Raw genomic sequence first — 12091 nt, 5'->3', positions numbered from 1 at the left:
CCCTAGATACATACCCTTCTTTGATTATTAGACCTTATTCTACAGTGTGTGCATACTTAATTCAGATATTAATTATTCAATTCACAAACTCTCAGATTTGACTCCTTTAATTGTGGCATTAATTATTTCTTTATACTTAGCTATTTTTTTCTTTGTGTGTGTCAGTCATCAGGCCTGAACTCTGGGCCTGGGCGCTGTCCCTCAGCTCTTCAGCTCAAGGCTTGCACTCTACCACTTCAGCCACAGTGCCACTTCCAGCTTTTTCTGCTTATGTGGTGCTGAGGAATCGAACCCAGGGCCTCATGCATGCAAGGCAAGCACTCTACCACTGAGCCATCTTCCCAGCCCTATACTTAGATCATTTCATTTTTAATTTTTTACTTTTCTTTTTTCCTTTTTCTTTATCTCTCTTCTTTCCTTCTCCCTTTTTCCTTTCTTTGAATTTAGGTCTTAGTTATCTTCCCTCTCACCCCTACCTTCACAACATTTCTCTAATCCTATTTTCTCTTCACAATTTTCCCTAAACCTTTTAGTTTCTGGTCTGCTGACTCCTTCTTTGATTTTCTTAGTCCATTGATCCCTAATTAGTTGTGGTTTAACTAGATTGTATCTGTGCACATTTTGACTATGTCAATCAATCTTTGCAACTACAGGGCTCTGAGTTGATGGTTGCCTTAAAAGAGTGTTCTAGCATGGAATTGGTTTTGCTTTCATACCCAAATGGGCAGAATAAGCCAGAGAACAACAAGCAAAATGGCAAGTCCAGTTATCTCAACTCCTGCTCATGATAATCAGGTAACAGAGCAATTAATGAATAATCCAGAGGACAGCTCCCAAAGTGCTCTATAAATACTACTAGTAAGCATGCTGACTGAAAAGATTGAAAGCCTGCAAAGGGCTCTGTGTGAGCGTGATAGGGAAATTCATGAGCCTGATGAGGTCACTCAAGGATTAATAGAGGAATTGTGTGAGCCTAATGAGAATAACCAATGACTAATAGAGGAATTCATGGAATCCATAAACAGAAAGCTGGAGGAATCCATAGAGTCCACAAAGGGAATGCTGAATAAAGTCTAACAGAAGGAAATGGAGTGCAATGAAACTATAAACAATCAACTAAGGGATTTGAGAATGAACACTAAAAAAAAAAAAAATTAGGAGGTAAAGAAGTCCATACAAGGAAGTGGCGCTGTAGTTCAAGTGGTAGAGCGCTGGCTTTGAGCTGAAGAGCTGAGGGACAGTGCTCAGGCCCAGAGTTCAAGACCCACAACCGACAAAAAAAAAAAAAAAAAAAAAGATTTAAAAGGGCTGGGAAGGTGGCTCAGTGGTAGAGCGCTTGCCTTGCATGCCTGAGACCCTGGGTTCGATTCCTCAGCACCACATAAGCAAAAAGAAAAAAGCCGGAAGTGGCGCTGTGGCTCAAGTGGTAGAGCTCTAGCCTTGAGCTGAAGAGCTGAGGGACAGCACCCAGGCCCAGAGTTCAGGCCCCACGACCGGACCAAAAAAAAAAAAAAAAAGAATTCCATACAAGATCTAAAATAAAGCTCAACAAAGATTATGAAGCCATCAAATCTGACCAATTAAAAGGAAAGGAAATAAAACACAATTAGAAAGTCTTGACAGTAGGTTAAACCATGCAGAAGATCAAATCTCTGAGATTGAAGACATCCTAGACGTTATAGAGAAAGAAGAGATAAGTATCCAAGATAAATCAAAGAAATATGATAGATCCATTCAACAGTTAGAAGACACCATCAGAAAGCCTAATTTAAAGCAAATGGGTGTAGAGAAGGGCCTAGAGCCAGAAGTTTAAGGCCTAGGAAGTTTATTTAACAGGATCCTAGCAGAGAACTTCCCAAACACACAAAAAGATACGCCCATTCAGATACAAGAAGCCTTTAGAATCCCAAATAGACCAGACCAGAACAGTACATCCCACAGTCACATTGTAATCCACACAGGATCAATAGAGACCCAGGACAGGATCCTTAAATCTGCCAAGTAGAAAATATAACTCACCTATAAAGGGAAAACAATCAAAATAACTTCAGATTATGTATGCCACACCCTAAATACAACTATCAGCCAAGAATACTGTACGCAGCTAAACACTCCATAATGGAGAGGCAAATAAAATCCTCCCACTGCAAAGAAAAATTTAAACAATATATCTCTACCGAGCCATAAAGGGGTCCTACACATAGAAAACCAGCAAGAACACGATAAAGATCAAGAAATGCCCCCAAACAGAGAATCTGAGAATCATAGGAAGAACTCAGTTGGTACAGCCCCCAAGAAGGAGAATAACATGGCAGGAACTACCAAACACCTCTCATTCCTAACTCTCAATACTAATGGACTTAACTCTCCAATTAAGCAATTCTCTAGTTGGATCAAAAAGCAAGATCCTTGTATTTGCTGCATTGATGAGACACAGTTTGCCCACAAAAACAAACATATTCTGAAAGTGAAAGGCTGGAATAAAATCTACCTTACTAATCAGGCAGGAGTTGCAATCCTAATATCAGATAAATAGATTTCAAATTCAAATTAATGAGAAGAGAAAAAGAAGGTCATTACATACTAATAAAGGGATCTCTCCTTCAGGAGGATATTACAATTCTAAGTATCTGTTCACCAAATAAAAGAGCACCCAAATTTATCCAAGTTAAACTGCTTTCCCTAAAATCACACATAGATCCAAAGACATTAATTGTTGGGGACTTTAACATACCACTATCCCCGCTGGATATATCAACCTGGCAAAAACCCAAGAGAGAAACCTGGAATCTAAACAACTCCATAGATCAACTAGACTTAACATCTATCAAATATTTCCCCCAGCAGCATCAGAATACATGTTCTTCTCAGCAGCACACGGACATTCTCCAAAATAGACTACATTTTAGGTCACAAAGAAAATTTGTCCAAATTCAGAAACACTGCAATTATGCCCTGCATTCTCTCAGATCAAAAGGGAATAAAAGCCACCATAGAATCCTGTAACACATGGAGGCTGAACAACACCCTGTTGAACCACCAATGGGTCATGGAAGAGATTAGAAAGGAAATTCAAATGTTCATGATATTTAACAAAAATGAACACACAAATTACCAGCTCCTCTGGGAAACAGCAAAAGCAATACTCAGAGACAAGTTTATACCTCTGAGTTCCTCCATCAACAAATTGGAGAGATCTGTAACCAACAACTATGAGGCACCTGAAACTCCTTGAAAGAGAGCAGCAAGCCAAACCCCAATCCAGTAGACGGAAAAAATAATAAAAATTAAATCAGAATTAAATGAATTAGAGTACAAAAAAATGAAAGAATCAACAAATCAAAGAGTTGTTTCTTTGAAAAAATTAACAAAATTGACAGACCCTTAGCAAATCTTATCAGAAAAAGAAGAGAATACACCCAAATAAACAATCTCAGAGATAAGAATGGAAACAACACCACAGGAAAAAAAACAAGATTCAGAATATTATAAGGGAATACTCAAAGCTTTATGCTAATAAGTTTGAGAATCTGGAAGAAATGGACAAATTTCTAGCAAATATTGACATGCCCAAACTAAACCAAGAAGATTTAAATCCACTTAACAGACCCATATCAAGCATCAAATAGAAACAGCAATAAGAGACCTCCCACCCAAGAAAAGCCCAGGACTGGTTGGATTTACAGCTGAATACTACAAGGCCTTCAAAGCAGAATTCACACCAATACTTCTCCAACTCTTCAATGAAATTTTGTGAAAATTTACTACCAAACTCTTTCTATAAAGCCATCATAACGCTTATCCCAAAACCAGACAGGGACTCATCAAAGAAAGCAAACTATAGACCCATTTCTTTGATTAACATCAATGCAAAACTTCTCAACAAAATTTTGTCCAATCGACTTCAACAAGTTATCAAAAAAATTATACACCATGATCAAACAAGATTCATTTCAGGAATGCAAAACTGGTCCAATATATGCAAATCAATTAATATAATTCATTACATCAACAAGAGCAAGGATAAGAACTACATGATTATCTGAATAGAGGCAGAAAAAGCATTTGACAAGAACCAAACCCCTATGATGAAAGCTTTGGAGAAACTAGGAATCCATAGAACATTCCTCAATATAATAGTAGAACAGTAATAGTAGAATATAATAGTAAAGACTGTGTATGACAGACTTACAGCCAGCAGTATGGAGAAGATCTAAAGCCATTTCCTCTAAATTCAGGAATGAAACAAGGATGTCTGCTCTCTCCACTCCTCTTCAGTTTAGTATTAAAATGCCTAGATACTCAGTGATAGAGCTTGCCTTGCATGCATGAGGCCTTGGGTTCGATTCCACAGCACCACATAAGTAGAAAAAGCTGGAAGTGTCACTGTGGCTCAAGTGGTAGAGTGCTAGCCTTGAGCTGAAGAGCTGAGGGACAGTGCCCAGACTCAGTCATGTCCCACAGCTGACAAAAAAAAAAGAATGCGAAGCTAGAGAAATAAGACGATGCAAACAAACAAAAAGGGGATCCAAATAGGGAAAGATGAAATAAAACTCTCCCTCTTTGCCAATGACATGATCTTGTATTTAAAGAACCCCATGAACTCCACTCCCAAGATATTCAAGCTGATCTGAGACTTTGGCAAAGTAGCAGGTTATAAAATTAGCCCTCAAAAAATCAATGTTTTTTTCTGTATGCCAATAACAAGAAGAACATGGCTGAAGCTACTCCTTTTGTAGTAGCCCCACAAAAAAAATAAAATACCTAGGAGTTAACTAAAGACATAAAGGACCTCTATGATGAAAATTAAAAATCTGAAAAAGGAAATCAAAGTTGAACTAAGGAAGTGGAAAAACCTCCCATGCTTGTGGAATGGGAGGATTAACATTGTGAAAATGGCAATACTGCCAAAGGCTATCTACAAATTCAATGCAATACCCAGCAATATGCCAACCTTATTCTTCAATGAAATAGAAGAAGCATTCCAGAAATTCATATGGAACAATAAAAGACCTCAAATAGCAAAAACAATCCTTAGCAGACAGAACAGTGCTGGAGGAATATCAATACCAAATTTCAAACTCTACTACAAAGCCATAGTAATCAAAACACTGGCACAAGAACAGACCTAAGGACCAATAGAATATAACTTAAGACCCAGAAATGAACTCACAGATCTATATCCACCTAATCTTTAATAAGGGAGTTTTAAAAATAGAATAGAAGACAGTCTCTTCAGTAAATGGTGCTGGCAAAATTGGTTAAACATCTATAGAAAAGTAAAGCTAGATTCTTATATATCACCCTGCACTAGAATCAACTCGAAATGGACCAAAGACCTCAAAGTCAAAGCAGACACCCTGAAAACATTACAGGAAGGAAGAGGAGAAACTCTAGGGTTCCTTGGCACAAGCCAAAATTTTCTTAATAAAGAACCAGAAACACAACAAATCAAAGAAGTTTGGACAAATGGGACTGCATGAAACTGCAGAGCTTCTCCATGGCAAAGGACATAGCTAGCAAGATCAATAGAAAGCCCATGGATTGGGAAAAGATCTTTACTAGCTATACAACAGACAAGGGCCTCATATCTAAAATATCCTTAGAACTCAAAAACTTAAATCCCCCAACAACAAATCCTCAAAGAAACAACCACCTTATTAATAAGTGGGCTAAAGACTTAAAGAGAGACTTCTCTGAAGAGGAATTAAGAATGGCCAATAGACACATGAAGAAATGCTCAACCTCTCTAGCCATAAAAGAAATGCAAATCAAAACAACTTTGAGATTCCACCTTACCCCAGTTGGAACAGCTAAAATTAAGAAATCTAATAACAACAGATGCTGGAGGGGATGTGGCCAAAAGTGAACCCTACTGCATTGTTGGTGGGAGTGTAAACTTGTTCAACCACTTTGGAAAGTGGTATGGAGATTCCTCAAAAGAATCCACATAGAGTTCCCCCCTATGACCCAGCAATCCCACTTTTGGGCATTTACCCAATCACAAACAAGGGTATACTAAATCTACCAGCACAACTATGTTTATCGCAGCATTATTCACCATAGCTAAGATATGGGACCAACCCAGATACCCCTCAGTATATGAATGGATCAAGAAAATATGATGTGTGTGTGTGTGTGTGTGTGTGTGTGTGTGTGTGTGTGTGTGTGTGTGAGTGAATTCTATGCCTCCATCAGAAACAATGACACACCCCATTTGTTAGGAAATGGAAAGACTTGGAAAGTAAGTGAAATAAGCCAGGTCCAAATAAACATAGGTCCCATGGTTTCCCTTATTTGCAATAACTAGTATATGTCTAGTATTAATCTCTAACAGAAAAGGTCAAAGCTATGTACATATGACCATATAAGATAATGCTAAGTGAAATGAACCCCAAAATATGGACACAAAAGGTTTTTTTTCTTTCTCACTGTTGTTTTTAATGTACTATGTGATTTATTTATTTTTTCTTGGTATGTTCTTATAACCCCTGTTTTCACTGTATTTGATTCCAGTGCCCTGCATCTTGTGTATACATTTTTCTAATTTGGGGAGGAGAAGGGAAATAACAAAATTCTGAAACAAGGATACAGGTTGACCCATTGTAACAATGAGACTTATAAGACATGATGTTGAACAAGAACTTTACAGATTCAGGTGGGGGAAGGGAAGATTTGTGGAGGGAGGGAGGGAAGGGATAGTGGGGGAAAACAAAGGAGATGTTGACAATGCTCAATAGGAAATGTACTCATTACCTTACTCATATAATTGTAACCTGTCTGTACAGTATCTTTACAAAAAAAAATTTTAAAAACCCAAGAAGAAGCAGTCCCAATCATAGGGTCTTTCTTTCCTCCACCACCCCACACACACACACAAAAAGAAAACAAAAAACAAAATAAACAATCACTTCCAAAGGAGAATTTAAGGTCATGTCAAAAATATTTTAAAAAATAAAAAATTAAATTAAATAAATTATGAGATAACACAATTAGCCCTGAAATATTAATGTTAACTCACTAATATAGAGACCATGGATGGCATTTCCTGTACCTTTAGTGAGTGATTGTATTATAAAACCAGTCTTCAGAAGCCCGGAATGGTAGTACACATCTAAAATCACAGCTACTTGGAAGGTAGAGGTAGGAGGATCCTGGTCTAAAAAGAAGAATTTTAAGGATGAATAATTTTAATAACATAAATAAAATAAATATAAACATATAATAAGACAAAAATATATTAAATAAAATATAAAATATAAAATTATAAAAAATTAAATATATACATATTTAAATAAAAATATAATTTTAAATATACTTTTAAGAGTAAAATTAAAACATAAACATGAAGGAAATTTAAAATAAATATAAAAATAAATAACATTAAATATCATTTTTAAAAATTTTAGATATATTTAAATAAAATTTACATTTGAAGATTTTCATCACTTACTATTTCTGGAGCACATAAAATTGATTGTACCTTCCTACACAAGAGCATTGCTGAAACCTTGGGTTATATTCCCAGGCTAGGGTTCACAGCCCCACAAGTAAATGGTCAACTACCTCAGTCTGTCACAACAGCAGAGGAAGACTTGACCAGTCATTTGTGGGACTGTAGTCTCACAATATGAACTCATGTTTCATGAACGTTCCTGAAATGGGAAAGAACGGTAAACTTTATTTGTCACAAAAATTGTGAGGAAATTTTTCAAATAAAATGTACAGTTTTCCATTTGTTAAGATATTACAGTCTAGTTAGTAAGATTCTAAACACTTCAGTAGTGTTCTTGTCTGTGAAAACTGTTCTATAGCTAAAATATTGTGATGAACAATCAAAGGGATGATCTCTGGTAGTAATCCTCCAATATTTTCTAGAGGGATTGATGCATATCTCTTCCTGTTCTTAGTTCATGAGTATTCACAGAAGTACATTGGCTTTATTCTTGATGTCTCCTGGATGGTTCTTTGTGGTGTGTGGAGCATCTTCTATTGGCTGTTGATTTTGCTCATATCAGTTTGTCCGTCTCTTTTCTCTGTCATTTTACATTCCTTTGTTATTGTAATTTTGCTTTTTGTTTCTCCTTCAATTTCTTCATAGGTTTATCTATCCAGATTCTCGATAAAAAATAAACAATTAGTATTTGTATCTCTTGTTTTTGTGTTGATAGAAAATCCTGCATAAGGATCTCTGTTGACAATGTTGGTTTTGTCCTCTTCTGTCTTTTTATTTGGTTTTATTGTCTAGATACATTGCATTCCTTAGCAGGTATATCATCATTAGTTTTTTACATGCTGTGACTGGTGGTTTTGATTACTTGTTTTTTGTCTTCAGTTTAAGCTTTAATAATTAAGTTCTTTGTTCTTTAAAGTATATGTTTGTCTCCTCTTACCTATAGGTTAGAGTATTTGTTATCACTACTTTTGGTAGCTGGTTAGAAAGTTTTCTTTTTGGCACATTATTGTAAGTGAATGTTCCACAAAGGACGTGTTATAACTTGTAATAAAATTTCTTCATTGCTGTTTCTGGTGGTATTGAAGTAGAATTTCATCTTCTAGCATAAATACCTTCCTTAGTGCCTCCAATCTCTTCTGTTGTAAATTATCCTTCAGTTGGGGTAGTTTGTTTGATTTGTGGTGTTGATTTTTGTCTTTCTGGTTTGTTGACTCTGCCTGATTTATGGAGCACTTGTTCTTAGAATACATCCATTCATATGGATTCTGTGGTTCACTTGAGAGGGAGGAATAGGGACTGGGGGGAGGCACTGGGTACAAATTCTGATTGCTTCGATGTTTACTTACTTCTTCAAGTTTTGTAGTTAACTCTTGCGCTCCTACTCTAGGTTTAGTTAGCTCTTGTGATTTCTGTCTTTGGGCATGTTTTTGACCAAAATTGGTGCCTATAATTTTTAGATCACACGCACCTGCCAGCTTCCATTTTGCTGGTTGAAACATGGTTGGCAGGAGTTTAACTCGGCCCAGGTGCAGGGTTTGAAGCACATATTTTCTTGTTGAGTCATCCTTAACTGGAGTAGGTTCTTTACTTTCCAGATTGTAACTAGCAGACAAAAGACTATCAGACTGGGTACTAGAATTATTTTTACTGAGACCACTGGGCAGAGTTAATTCCTTTGTCCTAACTTGTAGAGATGGAGAGGATTTGCCTGCTGCTTTGCTAGAGCTAGCAGTTTGATCTAGGATCTTGGTGCTCTCAGTGGTCTTGTCCAATGTAGTGTCCTTGGCTGTTGAATGAGTTCCAGTAGCCTGAATGTCCACAGATGTGGCCACAGATGACTGGGAGCTCTCACTTTCTTGCATGCTTTCACTGAGCAAGGTAGTCCCAGCTTGTTTTGAATCCTCTACTCCCAAAGTAGCTTGGGCAGTCTGGGTTCTAGAGGTTCCTTCCTTTTCTGTGTGGAAGTTTAAGGTTTTGTGTGCAATCTTGCCCCCTTTCAGCTTGTTGGCTGCATCCTTATCAGCCAGGTATTTACTGGCTTGGTTCTCTTCTCTGCTGAGGCTCCAGTCAAAGGATACCCTCTTAGAGATCTTTGAGGAGGTCATGTCTAATTTAACATCATCCTCTGATGAAACAGCTTCTGTGATGGTGTCTCCAACAACTTTGTTCTCAAGTCTTGGAGAGCTGGCAGGTCGTTGCATCAATAAAGTCTTTGAACCTTGTTCCTGAAGTGTTTGTATAGTTGGGGAGATAGGCATTGTGGACTGCCTGTGCTGTTTTTCTTGGTGTCCTTTCTTGGAATATGTAGGGACCCCAAACAGCTGATCGTCTTCAGCTGTCACCTTTCTCAGGGCAGCAGGAGGGCTGGAATCTCTGTGGGGACTCAGGTCAGATCGCATTGTCTTGGTGACCTCGGAGGACACCTCGCTCTTCTCTACTTTTGTGTCTCTGGCTGCTGAATATTTCCTGGCAGCCAGGTTACCAATGTCTCTATCTTCAGGGAAGATAGGGGATGAAGGCTTGGGTACTTTGTCTGTCTTTCTCAGGGCTACATTGTCAATGACGTGAAGGGGAGCCGTGGCTGCAAGCTGCATCTGAGCCCCAGATGATGGCTGGATGTCCTCGGTGATTACACTATCATCATCGCTGCTCTCTGGGGAGAGGCTGTGCAGCAGATGCTGCTCCTCCTTAGAAGAGGGGTACACTAGGTCTTTCCATTCACTGTCAGAAATCCAGTAGGATCGTGGTGGGTGATCCACCTGGGAGGCCTGAATAGGAGCCCCCTTAGATCGTTTCTGGGGTGCTCCGAACATTTGGTGGAGAGTGGACATGAAAGGGTACTTCTCCTTCAGCCAGGCAAGTCTGCGCATACTCTCCTGGGAGACTGAGGCAGGAGCCCCAGTAGGTGGTTTTTGAGGTGCTGTGTCTACTCTATGTAGGCTGGGTGGGGTTGCATATTTGTCAGCAACCCAGGAGACTCTGTGAAGATGATCATCCTGGGTTGCTGAAACAGGAGCCCCAACTGTTGTTTTATGGGGTGCTCCGTCCTCTAAATGGGGACCTGTGGTGGATGGGTATTTGTCCAAAACCCCAGAGGGTCGGGGCTGAGGTTCCTCCTGGGCGCTGGACACAGGAGCCTCAATGGATCTTTTGCGGGATTCGTGCGGACTCAGGACGGAATCTTTCTGAGAAACAATGGAGGATCTGCGAGGACGATCCTCCAGGGTGCCCAAAAGAGGAGTCCCAGTAGATGGTCTCCTGGGGGCTCCACCCTCCGGCGTTTGGGGCCCCGTGATGGTGGTGTACTTGTTGGTGTTCTCAAGCCAGGAGGGTGTGTGAAGGTGGCCATCTTCGGTGGCAAAGGCAAGGGATGATTTTCTAAGGCCTTTGTCCTCTACTGTGGAGACACTGGGCATGGGTGGGAATTGGCCACTGTCACTGAGCTCGGAGGATCTGCGCCCAGCCTGATCCGCGGTGACAAAGTACGGAGCCCCGGCGGAAGATTTCCTTCGAGCTCCATAATGTACAATGTGGGCACACTGGCTGGTGTCGATAGACCACGAGGGTCTGCGCACATTGCGCTCCTCCGCAGCATAAATAGGAGCCCCGGTGGATGTTTTCTGGGGGACTCCATCATCCCCTAAGTGGGGGCATAAGGTGACCGGATATCTCCCAATGTCGAACAACCAGGAGGGCCTGCTGAGATAGTCCTCCCTCCTAAAAGCCACGGGATCCCCTGGGATGCTCTCCTCCTGGGGGCCCACAGTACTAGAGTACCTGCGGTATGTTACTAAAGATGCTCTGCGCAGGGCCGCTTCCTGGCTGTCAGTCGGAGTCGCCCCTGCAGATCCGGATCGCTGCCTGGTGATGGCTTGGGCTGGCGGTGCTCCTTGTCCATTGCGCTCCATTGCCAAAGGCAATGTTGTCTGCCCCGTGGACACCCCCTTAGGGGCCCAGGGCCTTGGGGGTTTCGGGCTCTACTATCTAGAGCAAAATAAGTAAAAAAAAAATGTTAGCTGCCAAATCCAAGGAATGAGCTGTGGCATGTGCCTTGGCTCTCTCTCGCTTGGATCTGAGGCATCCCACAAACTGTCTGACCATCCATCTGGATTGTGACTCTATTCAGGCTTCTATGATGCTGTGGGGTGGGGCTGGGGAAAGATGGTGACACAGGTGACTGGAGCTGAGCCATGTGCTTCCTGGTAATTTTCTGTTGCTCTCCTGTGTGTCAGAATAGTAACAACATCCAAGGAAACAAAGGATTTATAAGGCTTATAGGTTATAAGGTTGGTTATGGGTGTCAGAAGAGTCCAGAGAAGCCAAAGGGTTATCTGTTTGGGGGCAGTTGGAGGGTCCAGGTTTTTGAAGTCTTGTCATCCACTCCACTTCCATCCTCCAAAATGCTTCAGATGTAGCCTGGGTTAGTTGGGGCTGCCTTCTGCACCACTGGGACAGATGAGCACCTTGGACTCCAAAGGATGAGGCAAATGGGCTGTAGAGGAGAAGGCAGTGCAAATACATGGGTTTTTAGGAAGAATTGCCAAAGCAATCTTTCTTATGTACTTACCATCTTCTAAGTACTGCAAGTTGAAAAGTTCCCATTTAAGTTAACATTTTAGTATATATCTCTCCAAA

Source organism: Dipodomys spectabilis, unplaced genomic scaffold (genome assembly GCF_019054845.1).
Source record: "Dipodomys spectabilis isolate Male_0828 unplaced genomic scaffold, ASM1905484v1 ptg000436l, whole genome shotgun sequence".
Lineage (NCBI taxonomy): Eukaryota > Metazoa > Chordata > Mammalia > Rodentia > Heteromyidae > Dipodomys > Dipodomys spectabilis.
This window is presented reverse-complemented; position numbering follows the sequence as displayed.